The 22,657-nt window shown below is 42.9% G+C and overlaps 1 long non-coding RNA gene across 1 annotated transcript; it reads right to left on the reverse strand.

Moving 5' to 3' along the window:
• Window positions 1-1,971: 1,971 nt before the first annotated feature.
• LOC123367604 lies at window positions 1,972-18,382 on the reverse strand. Its single transcript, XR_006578551.1, has 3 exons — window positions 18,242-18,382; window positions 10,041-10,131; window positions 1,972-2,717 (listed from the first exon to the last, which is right to left on the reverse strand). It is a non-coding gene; the product is annotated as an uncharacterized LOC123367604 (long non-coding RNA).
• Window positions 18,383-22,657: the final 4,275 nt, after the last annotated feature.

Here is a 22,657-nt window from a genome sequence, read left to right on the forward strand (position 1 = left end):
TCGGTACCCCGAGGAGGAGTCGAGCCCACCGGTACTCCCATCTCAGGAGGAGCCCATGCTGGTAGACCCCCCGGCTGAAGCCGTAACGACACAGGTACCAGTGGAGGGGGAGAGTGGAAGTGGCCCGGGGATAGCCGACCCCAGTCTGGCTGCCGCTGACCCTGAGCCTATGTCAGTGTGTTGCGGCCAGGATCCCCACTGACTACAGCGGATCCACGCCGCTGTTAGGGCCCCGGGCTGGGACACAGTGGAGTGGGTGGGCCTGTGTCCCCCCTGCCACCCCACCCACAGGTGGCAGTCTCCCCATCACCCCAGCGCTCAGGCTTATTAACTGAACTACTGCTCAGCCCTGCCTAAGGGTCTAAGCCCTCTGCTTGTTGCTGCCCTGCCCTGAGCTAGGGCTTGGGCTTTACAGACTGACGTGAACTGCTGCTCAGCCCTGCCTGAGGGTCTGAGCCCTGCATCTTGTTGCTGCCCCGCCCTGAGCTAGGGCTTGGGGCTTGTAGACTGAACTGCTGCTCAGCCCTGCCTGAGGGTCTGAGCCCTCTGTTTGTTGCTGCCCCGCCCTGAGCTAGGGCTTGGGGCTTGTAGACTGAACTGCTGCTCAGCCCTGCCTGAGGGTCTGAGCCCTGCATCTTGTTGCTGCCCCACCCTGAGCTAGGGCCTGGGCTTATAGACTGAACTGCTACTCAAGCCTCTGGTAGTGAGGTGGCCTGGATCCCAGGCACCCGAAGGCAAAGAGTGACCCCTCACTGGAAAGGGGGACCCGCACCCGGACCCTTACAGGTATACAAACTGAAGCATAAAACACCTTTTCATTCTATCAATATAAATGCCTATGCTTTTCTAAATCCTGCTCAGCTCTTGGCCTCAATTACATCTTGTGGCAATGAGTTCCACAGGCTAATTATGCATTGTATTAAAATATATTTCCTTTTATTGGCTTTAACTTGTTCACATCATATTGAACACAGATGACAAAGAAACGCATGAAGACTCTTCCTAACAATCTTTATTACTCAGTCCCAGGCACTTTGTGGGCTTACTTCCATCTCTGGCAATCAGTTTTGATAATGCAATCATACAAATGTCAAATCTAAAAGTCTTGCATGTTACACTACCTATGCATTCATCATTTGATCAATACTTTGTATCTGATGCCAAGGCTTCTTCCTATCATGCACAGAAAACACTCAAACTGAGATCGATGGCAAGTATGATTGATAAGGATGTGTTGTGTTAACATTTTCATTACACCTAGGATCAGATATTAGGACTTATCCTCAGATCTTCAAGTATGTGCCATTATAAATGGAACACTCATGCAAATGCTACCACTGCAGTGATTCTTCCTGGATATTGACTATTTGACCAAGTACTCAAATTTTGTCATCAGTATCTCATTGAACTTCTGTTGACAATACTTTTGCCAGTTTGTTATCCCTAAACATTATTCCTTTGACACTTGATTCTTACAACCAAATGCTGCTTGCCTTTCAGATAAGCAATCTGCTTAAAATCAATGAGACAATCACCCTTGCATTACACTGTGTTGCTTCCCAGGAGTACCCAGGGTTGTGAGGCATCTTGCCACCACCTGCCCACAACATGGGGAATCCTTGTCTGTGACTGCTGTAGGTCAGTCCCCTGTCCCAACTGGTCACAGGCAACACAAGCACTCTCCTCTCAGCCTATGCAGGCTCTGCAGGTTAGCGATAGGCATGCTCCAGCCACCAATCCCTCTGAGCATCCCCCTGGAGTGTCCAGCCCCTGTTCTTTGTACTTCCACTTAACACTCACATGTTCCCAACCAGCTTATCAGTTGCCCTTCAGATCACCACTCTGTTTAGCATCAGAGGAGTAGCCGTGTTTGTTGCTTTTTACAAATCCAGACTAAGAGTCCTGTGGCACCTTAAAGACCGACAGATGTATTGGAGCATAAGCTTTTGTGGGCGAAATGCATGCATCTGACAAAGTGGTATTTGCCCATGAAAGCTTATGCTCCAATACATCTGTTAGTCTTTAAGGTGCCATAGGGCTCTGTGTTGCTTTTTACACTGTTTAGCATATAGCACTTAAACTTTTTACTTGTTTGACTTTAAACATACGAGTATATAGAGTCTTGAGTAGTAGCAAGTCAAAGTATTGAAAAGAAATGGTTTCATGTAAAAAAAAAAAACCAACCATAACACTCGAAAGCCTAGACTTGATTACCAAACTACTCTGATAAAGTTTTGCTCCCTCAAAGGGCTGGTCTACACTGGGAGGTTACATTGCCATAGCTATGTCTCAGCGAAAAATCCAGCCCTCAGAGACGTAGTTATGCTGACTAGCCCCTGATGTAAACAGCACTAGGTTGATTGAAGAATTTTTCCATTGACCTAGTCACTGCTGCTCTGGGATGGGGTCACCTATACAGATGGGAGAACTCCTGTCAGCATAGGTCATGTCTACACTGAAGTGCTACAGTGGCAATGTAGCAGTCTAAATGTAGACATGAGAAGGCTCTGCAGCATTTTCCACCCAGGTTGACTGACTCTTCTCATAAGACAGAATGAGAACCGTCTCCTTGCTGAAGGCACAAAGGTGTACTTCAGTATTCCCAGTTATTCCCCCCAAATCCATTGTCTTTACTTGTAAACAGGGTGCCCCTTTGCTGTTTGTTTTTCTCTGCAGTTTCTCATGTAAATTCATAAGCTCTTCATTAGCATCAGGCTCTGTAAAAACAATGTAAGCCACACAATACATCATGACAAGACAGAGAAATAAGAGTCTGCTACTCCCTACTGGACTAGAATTTGTCACTTTTTGGTGACTTGTCTTAACTCACATAACTATTCTTAAGAGTATCAGTATACACAGCTCCTTAAATATCATCTGCACATACATCTTACAGTGATTAGAACAATCAGTGCATTACTGGCTGTTGGTAGAGACCTCACATGTCACCCTTTGGGGCACTATTACTTAGATTTCAGACCCAGGGGATCCCTGTAAGCCCCTATGCACTCTGAGGTCCTCTGCCAATTGGCACCAATGGGTCCTGGGGGGTCACAAATATCTGACAGGGTTTGGCTGCTAGTCAGTCTTTTTGGTCATATTCTGCTGATTTATGGGTCAGTAACATTTGGGACTAGAGCCATGCAGAATCAGCTTCTATCTAATCAGTTTGTACCATGCCCATCACTGATATCTTAACACCCTTTAAGTTCTGTATTTGAAGAGACAAGTGTATTTTACCATTTAAAAACTAAAACAGAAAAGGTGTTTTGTTTGTTAAGTGCCAACAGTGTGCTCAGACAAGACAAAAAAGGAGACAATTCAAATGTAATGGGGAAGAACTCAGGGCAGTCTGACTAATGATTTTAGGCATTAGGGATCATCCCCGATAAATATATATTTTCTAGACTGACTTGTACAGAAATATTTTCCAGAGTAGTATTCTTGTGAAGAAAGTCATTTTTTTGCCAAAGCTGAGGTAGGCCATCTGATCACAGAATGCATGAATCATTAACAGAAAAAAAATAGAGTACTTGAGAACCAGGAAGCTGGCCAAGCAATCAGTGGGGCCACTGGACGATTAAGGTGCCAAAGGAGCACTCAAGGAAGGCAAGTCCATTGCATAGAAGCTAAATGAATTATTTGCATTGGTCTTTGCTTCAGAGGATGTGAGGGAGATGCCAAACATGTAAGCCATTCTTTTTAGGTGACATAACTGAGGCAGTGTCTCGGATTGAAGTATCAAGAGGTGGCTTTGGAACAAAATTGGTCAAGTAAACAGTAGTGAGTCACCAGAAGGTATTCAACCAAGAATTCTGAAGGAACTAAAATATGAAATTGAAGAACTACTAACTGTGATATGTAACCTATCACTTAAATCAGCCTCTGGCCAGATGACTGGAGGATGGCTAATATAATGCTGATTTTTTAAAAATCTCTCCAGAGGCAATCCTGGCAATTACATGCCATAAGCTTAACTTCAGTACCAGGAAAATGAATTGAAATAGTAAAGAACAGAATTCAGACACATTGATGAACACAATATGTAGGGGAAGGGTCAACAATGCTTTTGTAAAAGGGAAATCATGCCTCAATCCACTTGAAGTCTTTAAGGGTGTCAATATGTGTGGAAAAGGGTGATCCAGTTTTCATAGTGTCCTTGGACTTTGAGGGACCTTGTCAAAGGCTTTCTAAAAAGGTTCTTAAGCATAGTAGGCAGTTATGGGATAAGAAGCAGAGTCCTCTCATAGATCAGCAACTGGTTAGAAGACAGGAAACAAGTGATAGGAATAAATGGCCAGTTTGCACAATGGAGATGGGAGACCTTGCTATTTACCTAAGGATCTGTACTTGGAGCCATGATGTTCAACATACTAAAATCTGGAAAGGCTGGGGGGGAGGGGAGGAAGAGACAGTGAAATGGCAAAGTTATCTTGAATGATTTAGTAACATCTGCTAAGTCCGAAACTGACTTAAGAGTTACAAAAGGATCTCACAAAACTGGGTGACTGTGCAACAAAATAGCAGATGAAATCCAACGCTCATAAATGCAAAGTAGTGCACACTGGAAAAAATGTCAACTATACATACGAACTGATGGTCTAAATTAGTTATCAAGAAATATCTTGGAGTCAAGAATGGTTCTCATAAAACATCTGCTCAGTCTACAGCATTAGTCAGAAAAGCTAACTGACTGTTAGGAACCATTTGATAAAGGATAGATAAGAAAATATCACCACTATATAAATCCATGCTTTTTGCACCCCATGAATATTGCATGCAGTTCTGGTTGCCCCATCTCAAAGATATTAGAATTTGAAAAGGTACAGAGAAAGGCAACAAAAAACGTTAGGGGTATGGAAGCTATTCCATACAAGAAGAGATTAAAAACTGAGTCTGTTCATCTTAGAAATGATTTGGGGGGTATGACAGGTCTATAAAATCATGAAGTGTGTGGAGAATGTGAATAGGGCAGTGTTATTTACTAGGGCTGTCAAGCTATTACAAAATTAATTGTGCTGTTAAATGAGAATCTATTAGTTTATTTAAATCTCAGATGTTTACATTTTTAAACATTGATTTCAGTCACAATACAAAGTGTACAGGGCTCACTTTATATTTTTTTATATAAAGTGAATACTGTAAAAGCCCCAAAGAAATCATATTTTTCAATTCACCTATTGTAGTGCAGACTATTGGTCATGAAAGTTGACCGTACAAATGTAGAATTACATGCAAAAATAACTGTACTCAAAAACAAAACAGTGTAAAACTTGAGTCTACAAGTCCACCCAGTCCTACTTCTTGTTCAGCCAATTACTCAGACAAACAAGTTTGTTTACATTTAAGGGAGATAATGCTGCCTGCTTCTTGTTTACAGTCACTTGAAAGTGAGAACAGGCATTCACGTGGCATTGTTGTAGCTGGTGTTGCAAGTTATTTATGTGGCAGATGCACTAAATATTCATATGTCCTTTCATCACCATTCTAGAGGACATGCATCCACGCTGATGACTGGTTTTGCTTGACAATGATCCAAAGCAGTGCAGACCAATGAATATTCATTTTTGTCATCTGACTCAGATACCACCAGCAGAAGGTTGATTTTTTTGGTGGTTTGTGTTCTGTAGTTTCCATATCAGAGTGTTGCTCTTTTAAGACTCCTGGCAGCATGCGCCACGCACCTCATCCCTCTTAGATTTTGGAAGGTGCTTCAGATTCTTAAAACCTAGGATCAAGTGCTGTAGCTATCTTTAGAAAGCTCACATTAGTACCTTCTTTGCATTTTGTCAAATCTGTAGTGAAAGTGTAGATGTGCTGGGTCATCATCCAAAACTGCTTTAGCATGAAATATATGGCAGAATGTGGGTAACAGAGCCAGAGACAATTCTCCCCAAGGAGCTGTTCACAAATCTTAACATGTGATTTTTTTTTAAACAAGCATCACCAGTGTGGAACCATATCCTCTGGAATGGTGGTTGAAGCATGAAGGAGCATACAAATGTTTAGCATATCTGGCATGTAAATAACTTGCAATGCCTGCTACAAAAGTGGCATGTGAATGCCTGTTCTCACTTTCAGGTGACACTAAACAAGAAGCAGGCAGCATTATCTCCCTTAAATGTAAACAAACTTGTTTGTCTGAGTAATTGGCTGAACAAGAAGTAGGACTGGGTGGACTTGTAGACTCTAAAGTTTTACACTGTTACATAACTGCACTCAAAAACAAAAAAGGTCTACATTTCTAAGTTGCACTTTCATGATAAAGAGATCACACCAGAGTACTTGTATGAGGTGAATTGAAAAACTATTTCTTTTGTTTATATTTGACTGCAAATATTTGCACTGTAAGAGTGATAAAGCGAGTACTGTACACTTTGTATTCTGTGTTGATTGAAATCAATATATTTGAAAACCAGAAAAAAATCCAAAACTACAGAATACCAACTGAAATTCATTCATTTAGTACTGAAATTAAAACTGCAATGAACAACGATTACATCTTTTAATCATGATTAATTTGAATTAATCATGTGCAATTAAGTGACAGCCCTATTATTTACCCCTCTGCACAATACAAAAAACAGGGCTTCCCAATAGGCAGCAGGTTTACAACAGAAAATAGTATTTCTTCCCACAATGCATAGTCAACCTATGGAACTCATTGCCTGGGGATGTTGTGAAGGCCAAAACTATAGCTGTTTAAAAAAAGATTTGGATAAATTTATGGAGAATATGTCCAATCAATGGCTATTAGGCAAGATGGTCAGGGATTCAATGATGCTGCAAGTGTTCTGAAACCTGACTGCCAGAAGCAGGGACTGAACAGGGAGGGGATAATCACTTGATAATTGCCTTGTTCTGTTAATTCCTCTGAAGCATCTGACACCAGCCACTTTCGGAAGACAATACTGGGCTAGATGGATCATTGGTCTGACCTAGTATGGCTGTTCTTATGTTACATTCTTATTCACATGGTAGCACAAGATTTCAATTTATTTTCATTTTCCAGAAAAATACACACAAGAACAGTGGTTCTCAACCTTTTGTACTGGTGATCCCTTTCACATAGCAAGCTTCTGAGTGCATCCCCCCTTAAATATTTTAAGTTTTCATTTATAACAGCATAATGAATGCTGGAGGCAAAGCAGGGTTTGCGATGGAGGCTGACACCTTGTGGCCCCTTGAGGGGGTCCCAAACCCCAGTTTGAGAACCCCTGCACAAGAACCATTAGAGAAAGGACCGCCTTGTGGTTAAAGCAGCAGATTAGGAGTCAGAAAAATCTGTCTCCACCACAGACTCATTGTGTGATCTTAAAGGCAGGCTATGAGTGATTTGTTCAAGAGGTGCTGACCAGAGAGCTCAGTAACTTCAGCTGGAGTGCTTAGCACCTCTGAAAATGAGTTGCCTAATCTGTGCCTCCATTTCCCCCTCTATAAAATAATTAGTTCACTCACCGGGTTGCTGCAAGACTTAATTCATCACTTGTAAAGCACTTTACATTTCCATATGGAGATCTCAAAGTATTACTGTTAGATGATGAAAACCCATCTTGTTGTGCAGGTGTGGCAGTTGAGCCAACAATCTCTGTTTGCCAGTTTCCCCTCATACAACCAATGAAACTTGCCTGAAAGTTAGCTGTACGGGGAGGGTGGTGATTGGTTGAGTTCTCTGATATCACTCCTGGCATGACAAATACTTGCCCTACTCTAGCATTACACTACATGGGTGTAGAGTCAAATTGCTTAGAATTCAAATCGGGGGGAAACAGACTACAAATCCCAGTGATGACTGAACCCAGGACCATCCTTAGGCATACGCAGCATATGCAGTTGCATAGGGCACCCAAAAATGTGAGGCACCATTCCCCTCTCTGGTCACAGCTGGAATCCTCTCTTCTCCAACCCCTCCCCCACATGGGGCTGGTGGGCTTCTCCCTGCCCCCTCCCCCCACTTGCTCCTTAGCTGGCCAGCTGAGGGCTCCAGCCTCTGGTTCTGCCACCCCACCCTGGGGAGCCCAGAGGCACAGCCAATTACTGGTGGCATGGTGGTCCAGCCCATCACCACTCCCAACAGAGTTCCTCCCTAAACCCTCCCTGCCTGTGCTGCTCAATCTCTGACAAGGGCCAGGCTGGGGTCAGGACAGGAGAAGGGAAACTTCCATGGGGGGGGGGCGGCATGCCAAGTGGGGTGGGGAGGGGCTTAAACTGCCAGTATGCTCACGGTCTTACCCTTCCCCAACACACAGTCTCTCACACCCACATACACTCTGCCTCTCATGAGTCTCAGTCCCTCACAGACTGTGTTGCAGTCATGCTCACTGGCTCTGACACACACACACAGACACGTATTATTATTACTTGGTACTTCCTGTCAAAATGGTTGTGGTGAGCCAGGAGTGACTAGGGGCTCAGGAGGTCTGTGGGCTCTGGTAAGATGCAGCCCCCCTGTGACAGCGTGAAGCTTGCCTTGAGCCATTGCTGATGGGTTGGGGTTCTGGGAGGTCAATGGGCAGGGGTGGTGGCTGTGTCCCCTTGCACTGGGGTCAGTGGTGCTGGCTGGGGACCACCTTCAGTGGAGCATGGGGGCACCAGTTTAATACTGCATAGGGCCTCATAAATCCTAAGGATGGCCATGACTGAACCTGGCAATATTCTAAACAGAGCTCTCAACCTCTTTCCATCACTTCACACTGACAACCGACATTATGGGCTTACACAGATTAGCCAACCAAGACTTGCTCAGTCTGGTTAAGAATGACAACAATATTTCAGAAGCATTACAGAATGCCATGCTGAGACTGTAAACACTCAACTGATCTGTCCCTTGTCCTTGATTCTTCTAGTCTCCAGCTTCTGTAAGCCTCTTAATTGTGAGGCTCTTATTCTCAGTAGTACATTTAAAGGGTCCCATTAAGCAGATTTTAAAACAAATCCGTCAGCAGTTTTGGTCATCTCATAAAGCAGCTAAACAGTTCAGGCAGCAAAACTATTTGCTATTTCACATGCCTTCATCATAGAGCTATCAAATTTCTGAATTGCAGGGAGGCAGTTACTTCTAATACCCCAAAGAACTATTGCAATGTTAAGCTGATAAAATTGCTTTAGGCTCACCCATAAATTAGACTCTAGCTCAATCATGCACATTCTTATTTAAGTGCAGGCCACAGAAACATGGTCCCAGTGTTCCTGAAATACTGGCTAGCAGACTCCTCAGTGTGTGATACAATTAACAGTTTTATTTATGGCCTGGACCAAGTAATCAAGTTAAGTTTTGGGTATAAAAGTACAAAATATAGGTTTTGATATACTGTTTTTGGAATGTGAAACTGACGATAGCTCTGTTACATTTGGCTATGTTTACATTGTTGTTTACTGTAGCACACTAGTGGGTGATTGCATGAAGAAAATTTCATAGTGGAAGCATAGATTGTAATGTGCTATGCTAGGTCAGTGAAGTCTTCAAACCAGCCACTTCTGACAGTTATTTTGAAATTGTGAACTCATTTTGATGGGGAGGAAACCTTCCCCACCATTCTCATCTTACAGAGCTGCTCTAACTGCAATTTAGCATGTCTAGACACTTGGACTAACTTCCTGCTGCCTCCTCCAAGCTTTTCTCTTGCAACCTGTGCTTCTCCCTCCAGGTTTCATGGAGGTTACTGCAGGTGGGGAATAATTTACAGACAATACAAGCAGGAATTCACTGCTCCCACTCCTTGTGCTGGCTCAACCTCAGCCACCCAGCACACTGAGAGTGTCAGTGTGACTAATTCACCCATCCCCAACTCATTCCTAGCCATCTGCTTCAGAAGGTGGAGTAACCTGATGTTTAGTGCAGTTACATGTGTGTACCTAGACCCCAAGTCTAGCTAGTTTAAACAGAGGCTTAAGGGTTCTCTGCATGTATGCTGTGATAGATTAAAACAAATACTTTTGCTGGACATTAACACCACAACCACCATTTTTTAAGAATGATAACACACAAGCACCCAAAACCAGAAAGAGAGAGATTGAAGGCACAACTCACCCCACCTTACCATTTGCAGTCTTCGGATGTCTGCTGCTATGCCTGGATCACACACTTCCCTATGGAGCCCCTTAGTCTTCAAGAAGCACCAGGAACAAACCCTGAAATGTAAAGGGATGGACAACAATTCTAACAGTTTTCAGTGCACCATACTTACTTCTCTTTATGGCCCTACATGGGCGCATGCCCCAAGACAAAACAACCTTCCCCCGCCCCAAAAATAGCCCTAGGTATATTCTGACACCATAACTTGAGTCCCTTACTCAGTAACTCCTCTTCATTCAAGTAGAGCAGCTTGAGGAGTATTAATCAACCTAAGTAAGGGTGAATTGGGCCCTAAATAATTATATACAAGTAAAGAAACTTAAATTTTGCAATATTCAGGTTTTGTTTTTGGTATATTTGGCAATATACCAAATATGAAATCATTACCTACATTAACTTATACAATTGAATATTAACTGTTGGCACATAGAAGGAAATACTTCTGAAAATGGTAGTTTGGCTGTGTTCTAGGTAGGAACAAAAATATGTATTGGACCCTCCATTTCTGGACACTCCTGCACTGTGCTAGAATAGTCTTCAGGAAAAGTTGAAAGTTATATTGCTTCATTTCCAGCCTTGTGTTGAACAGGCAGTGGTGCTGGAACACTTTAAGTAGGGGGTAAGTGGAGTGCAGCCCCCCCAGTCCACATCCTATGCTGCCCCCTAGAGCTGGGGCTGGGAGCAGAGCCATGGCTTTGTGGAGCAGGGAGACACATGGATGGGGGAGACACATGGATGGGGGTAAGGAGGCCAAGGCTGGGGCCAGCAGCTGGGACCCTGGGCAAAATCAGCACCCCCTGCATCCCTAGTTCCTGCACCTATTCAACCAGGCTGTAAGGCATGATGATCTCCATGTTAGAATGTTTTACTAACTAGCATAAAACTAAAGAAAAAAGTCTAGTCTAGACAAAAACCCACACACTGCCTTTAACTTGTCCTAAGCTAGTCGAGTTAAAGCTTAAAGCGAGTCCAGGCTTTAACTTTACCTTTAACATATAAGATGGGCATGTGCCTTGACATGTGCTGATGTCACACCTTTAAATCCTATTGCAGGCAAGAAGGTCAAGGCCTGGGGGTGTAGGAGATTGGGGTAGTTGGACTCTAGGACACATTAAACCATTGCTTTAAATATAGAGAAAGGTGAGGCCAAAACACAGCTCTGCTTTATCTGCTGAGCAGTACCAACTGATGCTCTTTGATGCCTACCACCAGGGAGAGCTCTAATTGTGTTCATTGTCCTACACTGGACATTTTCCTCTTTCTGCTCTCCTGTCCCTCCCCCCACCATTCCCCTAAGAAACTAAATCTATTTGGCTTAACAAAGAGAAAAGGTTAAGGGGTGATTATAGTCTATAAGTACCAACTTGGACTCTTCAGTCTAGCAGAGAAAGGTATAACATGAGTCAATTACTGGAAATAAGGAATAATTTTTTTAAGAGTGAAGGTAAACAACCATTGGCTGATTCTCCATCACTAGCAATTTTAAAATTAAGATTGGATTTTTTTTTTTGTTTTAACATTTGCTGTAGGAATTATTTTGGGGAAGTTGCATGACCTGCCTTATACAAGAGGGCAGACTATAGGATCACAGTGGTCCCTTCTGGCTTTGGAATCTATGAAGGGCCCCATTTTCCAAAGTGGCCACCTGAAACGGCATGTGTAAGTTCTACACACACAGCCCTTTTTGATGTCATTACCTATCGCCTATGTGATCTTGGCCTAAATACCCCTATTTGCCAAAGTGGAGTAAAACTGAATTCCACTTTCAAATTGAGATCACATTTATAATGCCCGATTTTCAGATGTAAATGAGAAGAGCATGTGCTCAGCACCTCTGGAAAGGCAGCCAATATTATCTTCTCTCCCTAATGCAGTCGAGCAGCTCATTTGCTTTTCTGACTACAGCTACACATTGAGCAGATGTCTTCAGTGACCTGTCCATGATGATAAAGTCAGAGTGCTACTTGAATTTTGCTATAGCAAGTGGCACAAAGCAGGTAAGAGAATAATCGGCCATTAAGAGAATTAAGGCATGGGATGAGTAAATAGCATTTTTGGGGCGGGGGGAGAAGTCAGTAGAGAGGTTTGCATGAAACAAAATAAAAAAAGATAAACAGCAACAGATAGAAAAAGGTTAAAACTAATGAAAACACTAAAAAGGAAACTAAGTGATAACATGAAAACTCTGCTTTCAACCAAGAGCAAAGATTATGTAAAAGCAGGAAGAAATTGCTGTCAGAAAATAAACAGAAAAAAGTAAAGTAATGAAGCTGTGAAGAGAGTAGAATGTTTTAAGCAATGTCTTTGCCTGAAAAATTTGTAGTAGGATGCACCCCGGCTACATAAAAGTATAAAGATGTTAATCGAATGCAAGCCAATAGTGTTGTCTTTCTAAGTCTGCAGGCAGCCTGGAACAGTAACTCTGAGTGAATTTCTCCACTCATCTCAATGTGGTATAACATCTGGAACCCAGATAAGATGGTAGTCTTGTGAGCTCTCACTGCTAATCATTTTATCAAACACTGATGCTACTCTGTCACTGAGACAACTCTAAATTGCCCTCCATGTGTTTCCTCCTCACTTGCCAAAGTCTCTGGCTTCCCTTACCAACAACTTCTACAACAGTTGTACACTTTCAGTACAAAATGGACAACAAAAATGGAAAAATCTGTGGGGCAGATTAAAATAGATTGCATTTAATTTCAAAAGGCTGCTGTACCAAAAGTACTAGTCAGTTTCATGATCAGTTAAAAATCCATTAAAAAAATGGAAACAAACAAGAACATTCTATGGCAGATTTATCACATGACATGCTACATAAACCAGGATATTTGCTGCAGAATGCAGGTTCATTTTGGTGCCATGGAGTATATTGGGCTTGACTATTATCTGCTTTCCTGTGTCTTCACTGTTGCAGTAAAAGCAACAACTCCTGTTAGAACTTGCTGGATTGGATCTCATGAACCATCAATAACAGCCTTTATTCCACAAAGGGACAACTGACATGATGGTTTGAAATATGTTTCTGAATGTTTGAAATAAGCACTAGAAGCAAGTATAGTACATATTGAGATCATGTAAAATTCTCAACAGCATATCAAGGGAGTCAAGTTAAGATAAATGCATTTGTCAGCCAAGAAAAACGGTTTCTAAATAGGGGATATGTATTCTTGGCTTTCGCTTTTCTTCTGAAAACTGGCAGCACCATTTTGCACCATTTGGGGTTTAATGCAGTCTTATCAGGCAAGACACTCAAGCCTGAATTGCATTAATAAAGTCTGAGGTAATGAGAGCACAGTTAACCACCCCAGACTGACTGGGGGGCGGGGGGAAGATTACTGCAGACATGAAGGCTGCTTTAACCATATCATTTACATGTTTCTCAAGAGAAAGTATGATCTAAAAAAAGGTCCTGATTTTCTTAATGCTGATGCAGCAAGTTGTTCATGGCCAGCAGGCAGACATAGCAAGCAATAAGAAGTAGCCCATGCACACATAAAAGGGAAAGGAAAAGAATTTGCATTTTATCAGCAAAGCAAAGATCTCAGAATGTAGCCACTAGACCTTTTATAAGGCATGAGGGTGATAGCAGGGACAACTCAATAGGAACAGAGATAGATGTGGGTCTACTCAGTCTAACAGTGATAACATGAATGATAACAGAAGTGTGTCATTTTTCTATTAGCTGTACATTGTATCCACATATATGGAGGTGATATCCTGCTGACAAATTCTAATAAATTGTGACAAGATAATACTGGCCAGCCCCTGTCTGAATGCTTGTTATGAAGGGAACCTTATACTCCCAGATACTTTTAACAATAGTTTTCCTGTTAGTACATGTAGAGCTGGGCCTCCTTCTCAGGGTCTGGTGCTCAGGGATGTCTTTGTTTAATTGAAGACGTTGATCAGCAATACCACAATGGAGTCAGATTCATTACAACTTTCTCTCATTAGATAGCCGTGACAGCAACCCACAAACAATTCCCATTCTCAGACCCAGCCAGTTTTCTGGAATATGGTTCAAAGATAACTATTGCCGTGCAGTTGAAAGTGTGTCAGACAAGTGAGCCTGAACCCCTGCCAATCACCTTTAATTTGATCACTGGGATTGCAAGTTTACAGTTTCAGAGCTGGAGGCCACCTGAGGCCCTCTTTCAAACAAGCAATAGCCCTGGGAATAGGATTGCATCAGGGAGTGAATTTAGGCTGACCAGACAGCAAGTGTGAAACAGGGGATGGGGGAGGGGGGTAATAGGAGCCTATACAAGAAAAAGCTCCTATATCAGGACTCTCTATAAAATCGGGACATCTGGTCACCCTAAGCACATCAGCCCAGATGCAAGGTGGCACTGCATCTTCTAAAGGAAGCCGTTTCTGAGAAGGACTCTACTGTGCAGGGGAACAAGCCTGGGCAAGGTCAGGATGCTATAAGTGTTGAGATTGTTATATGTGGGCAAAGTAACACACACCTAATACAACAATGTTGTAAGAGCAGCCTTACGTGTCAGCCAATGCTGAAATTATTCACAAGCTTGAAGCTACGAGAAAGCTGCCAAACGTGACACTCAGTTTACGTGAGCAAGCAAGAAGAGAAGGGTTCAAATGCAAAGTGTAGATGATGAATGTCAGATTGTCCCCAGAAGAAAACCCAGCCTGGGCCAGAATGCCTTGACATTTTAGGCATTCGGCTAAACAAGTTTCATCAGATTTGACTGCTTAAGGGTTGGGCCCCAAGCAGAGCCCATCCATGGGAAAACAAAGGATCAGAGAGGCCTCAAAACATTTCAGAGTTAATCTCACATGGGGAAATTCATAGATTCCAAGGCCAGAAGGGACCATGGTGATCATTTACGCTGACCTGTTTAGCACAAGCCATAAAACTTCCCCCAAATAATTCCTAGAACAGATCTTTTAGAAAAATATCCAGTCTCAATTTAAACTACAACCTTCAGTGCTTAGGAAGTCATTGTATTAAAATACAGATGTTTGTGTTATTGTATGTGTGAGCTTCAAAGGATTTTGGGGGACATATGTATTAAGTGGATTTCTTAGGAATCACTTGAGGTGATGGGAATGTAAATGGCCTACCGCCTAAAATTCCATCATTTCAAATCTGTGCTTCAGCAGAAAACCCATTGTTTGGCTGATTAGCTATTCACAGTCCCTTCAAAGGCCCCCCAACTACATAAATGCATGACTCTCAGCCTATGATTTAGTTCAGTTCACTAAGTTATAGGTTGCCAGACTGATCTGTAGAGTACTGGTGGTATGGGAAGCACTTGCTGGTGGTCCATGAGCACTGGCTGCTTTTATGATGCTAGCTCCAACTCCTCCCTGTTTCCAGCAAACATATGTTCAGTACTTTCCCACCTATACAATAGTTGTCATTGCAGCAGGGATGTTATAGGATAGCAAATGGCAGGTGTGATATCCACAAGATAATCATATGCTTTGCATTATTAAGAGATTTGAAACCCCCCTGCTCTACACAAAAAAATGCATTTTGTACTGGCAAAAGAATCACTCCATGACACCCATACAACAAAGCGTTCCAGAGGTTTTGGGCACAGAGGTGTCCCCCTTCCCCCACAAAATACACTTTCATAGGGACCTGTGTCCCTGTTATAATGCTGTAATGTTTTCTTGGCTTCTCTGGTTGATCTTGAATATGCCTGAAGGATGCTAGGAGTCATCGTAAAGGGTTAATGGCCGGTCATCTCTGATTTAGCACCATAGCCTGACATAAAATCCAAAGGATGCCTGCATCTTTATGGTATTGTGTTTTAAAAAAATTTTGGGGGGGCGATAAAATTGTTTTACAAAACTTTTTTTTTTTTTTACCAGGAACAAAACAAACTCATATAACATGTAGTTCTCAGTTATAGCAACAGATGTGCACTGACATTTATAGCTCTCTCTCTCCCTCCTCCCCACCCTCTTCCCCAAGATCACTGACTTACAGTATTGCCAGTGTCCTGAATTTCTGTGCTTTCAATGAGGGCTACTTTGAACTAACTCTCAGCACTTACCCGCTCAGCTGGCAGGCAGGGGCTACTCCCATTTAAAAGCCAAGGTTCATAGAACTATGTCAGCTGAGTAGGACAATGCTGTGCATCAGCTCAAGGTGGCCCAGAAATTCAGGACACAAGAAAGAGTGCAAGTGAATGATCTTTATTGCTAATTTTAGAGCTTTTATATTTCTCACACAAAGACTCCTCATAGCCATTCTAAACAATGGCTGGAGGCAGCCACAACTACACCTATGATGGAGTGAGTCACACCAAGCTCTCTCTTTTTCATAAAGGCTGACATTCATTGGAGCTGATTAACTGCTACTCTAGTTCTGTGGCACCATTGAAATCAGGTGAGTTGGACCTGTCCATTGCCTCTTTCCTTTATCGTTTTCCTTATTGTGAAATTAAGGCCATCTTGATTGAAAATCCATGCGTCTCCCTTCAAACCAGAACACTGGCCAGTAGTGAGAAAGAGCTGGATTAAAGAATTTTGGGCCCGGTGCACTATGGAAATTGGGATTTCCCCACCTTCCCTGGAGTGGGAGACACTTGGAGGGGCAGGCCCTGCCCCCAAGGTGAGAGGTCTGGGGAAGAGGGTGTGCAACATTGAATTCTGCTCCTGGGGTGGGAGGCAGGACAGGAGATCAAGCTCACCCTGCATGCACTCCAGAGCAGTTTGTCTTGTGGGGCTGTGCTGGCTCCCTGTGCTGACCAGGTGACTCTCTCTACAGCATGCAGGCAGGGAGAAACTTCAGTATGTCACCTGCTACACCACTTCGATTTGGGCCAACCTCTCCTCCATCAGCTTGGTCAAGCCTGGTTGGAGTGGGCCCCCCGCCCTGAGATAAGAGGCCCTCTGCAAGTGCACTTAATGCACATAGGTTTCTACTCACCAGACCTGGATTCACCAATCAGGGATTTATATGGAAACAGTGTAGGATAACTGTATTGAAAAGGGTCCAGTTCAGTAGCTAAAAGTGACTTTAGGAGACCAGTAAGTTTCAAATGTCTGGTATGTTTCAAAAAATTATATATCAAGGCAAAAATAAAAACAAATTTTTGCCAGGGAAATATAAAAATATCCTAATTTTCCTGAAATAGGAACAACACATTTTGCACAGCTTTTAAGTTCCTAACACATTATTATTTTTCATGACAGGCAGTAACAGCTCTGACTCATACATTTTAGATATATGAAGATAATTTTCAGAACAGGTAGTTTCCTAGCAGCAAATAAGGACTTGAAAGTATAGTAGCTCCTTCAGATGATTAATATGATCCCAATACATAGATGTACAGTTTACTGTGATTTTATTTTAATAATGGGATTATGCATGCCCATTGGCTGACATTCAAAGGTGAACATCATCACTATTTTTTCTTTAACAATAAACTATTTTCCATATACCAGATGAGCAAGTCCACGGGTGTGAAGCACCCTAATTAAGGTGAAAGTCTGATTTTCACAGGTGTCTAAAGGAAGTTTGGTGCCCAATTCCTATTGAATTCCATAAGAAGGCACAAGTGGGTATGTGACAGTACTACCTGTAGCACACTGGTCACTTCAGTCATTGCAAAACAGAGAAGACTACTTAATTGCCTCCAATTAACCTTGATACTTGGGGGCAATGACTGGACTAATGGAATAATTAGCACAACAAAGGGAGTGTAATGGGGTGCATGCACCTCTCACAAGCACCCCCTTTCTCAGTGCATGTGCTTGCACACACACTCTTTGCTGTGGGTCTTCATACAGTCTGTATGTGAAATAAAGACAAAGCAAGCCCCATTCCAGGGTACAAGTCCAACAGAGGCCTGTCTCAGTTCCCTCTGTAATGTCTCTCTCAAGTTGTCCCTGCTCCAGAACAGAGAAGTGTCCCCTGGCTCCCTTCCTGGAAGCAATGTCTTTGCCCTCTTAGGGCCTTTCTGGCTGCAGCTCTCCAGCTGGGCCACTATGGTTCAGTTTCCCTTTGAGGTGCCTCAAAGTCTAGGCTGGTGGGGAAGGATACCCAGGATTGCCCTCTACTCTGGGACTCAGCCCAGAGACCATATAGATAGCAACCCTGTCACATCCCTTTATCTAAGCCACACTGCTGCTCTAATTCCCTGGGTCACTTCCCCGTGGCTCCAGCACAATCATCACCCTTACCTCAGGGTCTTGTCCTGGTGGAGTCCCATCAGCCAGCCCAGCACTCCTGCTTGCTCTCCCTGACTTCTGGCAGCACAGCACTGCCCTGTCCAGGGTCCTGCAGCTCCCTCCGCTGGCCGGCCAGGTACACTATCCACTCTCCTCCAGGTCTAACAAAGAACTGATCTCATTCTGGCCCTGCAGTTCCTCTTATACAAGCCTTCTGGACCCTGATTGGCTGCTTTCCACACAGCTGCTCTAGGCACCTTGGAGGACCTCTCTACTGCCCTTTTCTGGAGCAGGATGTGGCAGGGCCAAAAGGCCTCCAGCAGGGGGCTTACAGACCTGTCATGGGAAGATATATAATTTGCCAGAACAGGAAGTATGGGAGGATGCTCAGAAAGTAAGCCGCATGTGGCAGAAAAAGCTGAGTGGAGGGCTTCTCTTGACAGAGATCTGTATTATGTTTTGTGGTGCTGGGAATCTAAAAATTAAAGATATACATGAGGAAAAGAAACAGACTGTGTGTATATTGTAAGAGGAAATCCAAATAGGCCAGGCAACACAGCACACTAGATAGCTGAGGGAGTGCCCCATGAAACAGAGCAATCCAATACAGTAGAGAATGTGATCAGACAGTCCTACAGGCTGGAGGTCTTTGTGGCCACTGATTTGGCCTACGTCTGTTTCTGGATGACTGATTTGAGGTACTTTTGGAAATGTTGCTGATAGGCAGACAGATTGTCTTTCTGTAATGTTGAACACCATACTGCATCTTTTGTGTTATAGGGGCTATTAATCTACCATGATAACTCACTTTTGATATATACAAATCACTGTTTCCCATTTTAACCTGTTAAAGTGCAGATGTCCCTACGTTGTCAAGTCTAAGAATTAGATCAAAGCTGAGAGTAACTGGTCACATAATAACTAATTTAAACAGGTGTCCTGCTTACGGTAATAGTTCTCCTTATGGCAAATAGGGTCTAGCACTCACTGCTATGGCTGGATTATGATTAGGCTCTAGCATTGCCTCAATAAATTCAAGGATTCCTGGACCCTGCTTCTGAACATCATCATGCTGAGCATTAATTGGCACAAATTTCTCAGCATTTGGGTTTAGCTCTACATGAGAAATATCATTTATCTCTCATCCAGCTGTCATCCTACTGTGTGTCATTTACTGCAACATCCTTTTCTCTGATCTTGACAAATATAATCTTGCCTCGCCCATCTCCATTCAAAATACTGGTACAAAGGTCATTTCCCTTGGCCATCACTTTGACCACATCACTCCCATCTTTGCAACTCTCCACTGGCTCTCCCTTCTCCACCACATTAAACATAAGCTGCTGGTCTTTGCTTTCCAGGTCCTTCACAGCTTATTCCCACCCTATTCATAATCTCTCATGCACTAGTGAGATGTTACTCCTGAAATCTACTGGACACTGATGCCAACCTCTACTCTCCACTTGTTAAAATTTTCAAACAAACACCTTCATACTTTCTCCCAGGCTACCTCTCATGCCTGAACCCTCCCTGCCCCGACTCCAGTAAACATTCTCAGATCTACCTCATTATCCTCCAACAAATCTGTCCTTAAACCTCTCCTTTGCTATGATGCCTAGAAAAAAAAACCTTGACAACAGTTAGGCCACTGGTGTGCTGAGACCACTGCCTATCATGCTGCCCAGTATTGTCTCACTCTTTTTTGTACTCCCCCGTCTGTCTGTATCTACCTGTTGTGAACTGTCTTATACTCACATTTTAAGTTCTTTGGGGTAGGAGCCATCTTTTTGTGGTTGTATATGGTCTATGACTAAGGCTTCTAGACTAAGGCTTTCAGGGGAGAAGGAGAGCTCAGTGGTTTGAGCATTGGCCTTCTCTAAACCCCATGTTGTGAGTTCAATCCTTGAGGGGGCCACCTAGGGCAAAATCAGTACTTGGCCCTACTAGTGAAGGCAGTGAGTAGGACTCAATGACCTTTCAGTATCCCTTCTAGTTCTATGAGATAGGTATATCTCCAGATGATATGTTAATATTACTACTGGCAATAATGAATAATATCTATGGACAGTTCTTGGCCTTCTTCCATTTGATGTTTGTTGGATAGACATAGTGCATTGTCATAGGCACTGGAATAAACTTCACATGTCTAGGGAGCCAAAATAAATCAACATCTGTAAGGCAAGCTCTGTAGAAGCATTCTGGTGGGACCCATTTTTCCCCCCAAATTATACCATGTATGCTAGTTTAATTTGCCTTTCCACAATGTGGCCCATGGGTTCCCAGCTTCCTGTCAATTTATTTTTACCCTTAGGCTTTGTCTACACTTATGACAGCATGTAGGATATATGTAGCTATAGATGGCAGCGAAAGGCTCTGGCAGAGAGGGAGAAAATGGGAAAGAGTCTAGCAGCTCCTCACTGAGGAGCCTTTCCCTGCTGCCTCAGCCTTTCCCTGCTGCTGGAGTCTTTCACCTGCAGTGGGGAAAGGCTCCAGCAGCCAGTAGGCAGCAGGACACTGCACTGCCAAAAAATAGCAGCATTGACAAGGGAGGCAGTTTTTCTACATGTAGATAGCCCATGTAGGGTATATACCCTAGGAGTTCAGGAGCATTTCTACTTGCTTAAGCAGTGTTTCACCATCTACATTGCAATTTAAACCTATGTTAGCTGGGTGTGCCATGTTTGTACTCCACCCATAGCTGCGAGTGTAGACCTACCACTATTTATTGTCAGCTTTTGTATCAGTGGTCTCTCTCTTTGGAAATGTGTGAACTCTTGATTCATTCATCCCACTGCTTATTGTTACTGCTGGGCTTTTCTCTGCTTTTTCAGTAGCCATAAAAGCCTTTTCTGTAATTTTTTGACATAGTTTTGATGGTTAGCAGCTGAGTGACCTGTACAGAATATCTAATTCTCAAACATAAATCATTAGGGAACAGAAGCTGCTGCTCACACCACCAGGAAGTACAAGCAGAATCCAGGTGCATTGTTGTACATACAACCATACACATGAAATAATGTTCTTATATACTTGCATCAAGCAGCCCACTTCTGGTACTTCAATCCCAGCATATGGTTAAATATATCAGCCCAAGGGTAACCCAGCTGAACAAGAGTAGTGAAGGTGCTGGATACTAGAATAGATAGATAGCAATACCAAATCCTAAAATAGATAGAGATATATAGATTGATTTGATACAGCTCATCTATTAATTTAGATGCAAAATTAATCCCTTGGCCACTGTGGGAATCCATAAGTGGTTTATGTAGTTCAGAGGTGGCTGACTTGACGAACTGGGAACAGAGCATTTTTGTAATAACTTATTCTTTTCGGGTAATCTCTGCTCTGGCTCAAGGACTTAGAAAAAGAGCTATGTTAAGAGACAGAAACTTTTCAGTAACTACTTATTTGGTGTCAACTCAGGCTCACTCAAGAATTGCTGGCTCTGCAGCTTCAGGATGAAAGTCCTCTTTTCCACTGCATCTAGGACAGTGCCAGGGAAACATGGGAATTTATATGAAACAAAACTATTTCTATTTTTAGATTTTGTAGCCCTGTTCTACAATTACCCAGCAGGTTTAAGTATGGGGGTTAGAGTGCTAGCTTTAGGGTCAATTCCAAGGTGCCCTCCCAATATAGGTGTCCCAGTTGCATGTTAGTCTAGTGGTCTGGGGGATAACATCTGTACCTGGACCTCTTTCTTTTTCATATTTGATCCAATGTGTCTTTTCTATCTTCTCTCACCCCCGTATTGGAAAGAGGATATCACAGGTATATTCAACACTGGAGATATCAGCCTTCATTGATTCAGTAAAAAACCTGGCAAGAATAAAGGCTATAAGAATCCACATAATTTGATTTAAAAGTGGCTTTTACTTCACAGCCATATGATATACCTCCTGGATTGTACTGTTGATAAGCTGATATCCCTTCTGTTAGGTTCTAAAGGCATTCTGTTTCCCTGAAACATTGCAGGAATGAAGGACTAAAACCCCTGAAAGTTCAGTGGGTGGATGATTCGTGTTTACTGTTTTCCCTGGAAGAGTGTCTCTGACATTCACTCAGCAGAGACCTCCGAAAAAGCAGAATGCCATTTTCATGTCACAGTAACATAATGAATTAGACAAGCAATCCACTCCACAAGGGATAAGCACCCTTGAAGCACACAATCCATGCATCTTTTTCATTGTGTTTGTCAGCAGTCATTTTTAAGGGCTTCTTTCTCTATTCACAGGTTGTGGTTATTAGTTACCTCCTAGCAGTGCAGCAGATGTCATTGCGGCTTATCCCTCTGCGTCATTGAATGTCATCACTCATGGCTTTCACAAGCATTTTGGAGCATAATAATCCCCCAAATAAGTATGATTTCAGTAACCAAAATGGAATACAATCATAATGCATGTGCATTACTCACACACACACACACAC

This window comes from Mauremys mutica, chromosome 3 (assembly GCF_020497125.1).
Source record: "Mauremys mutica isolate MM-2020 ecotype Southern chromosome 3, ASM2049712v1, whole genome shotgun sequence".
Lineage (NCBI taxonomy): Eukaryota > Metazoa > Chordata > Testudines > Geoemydidae > Mauremys > Mauremys mutica.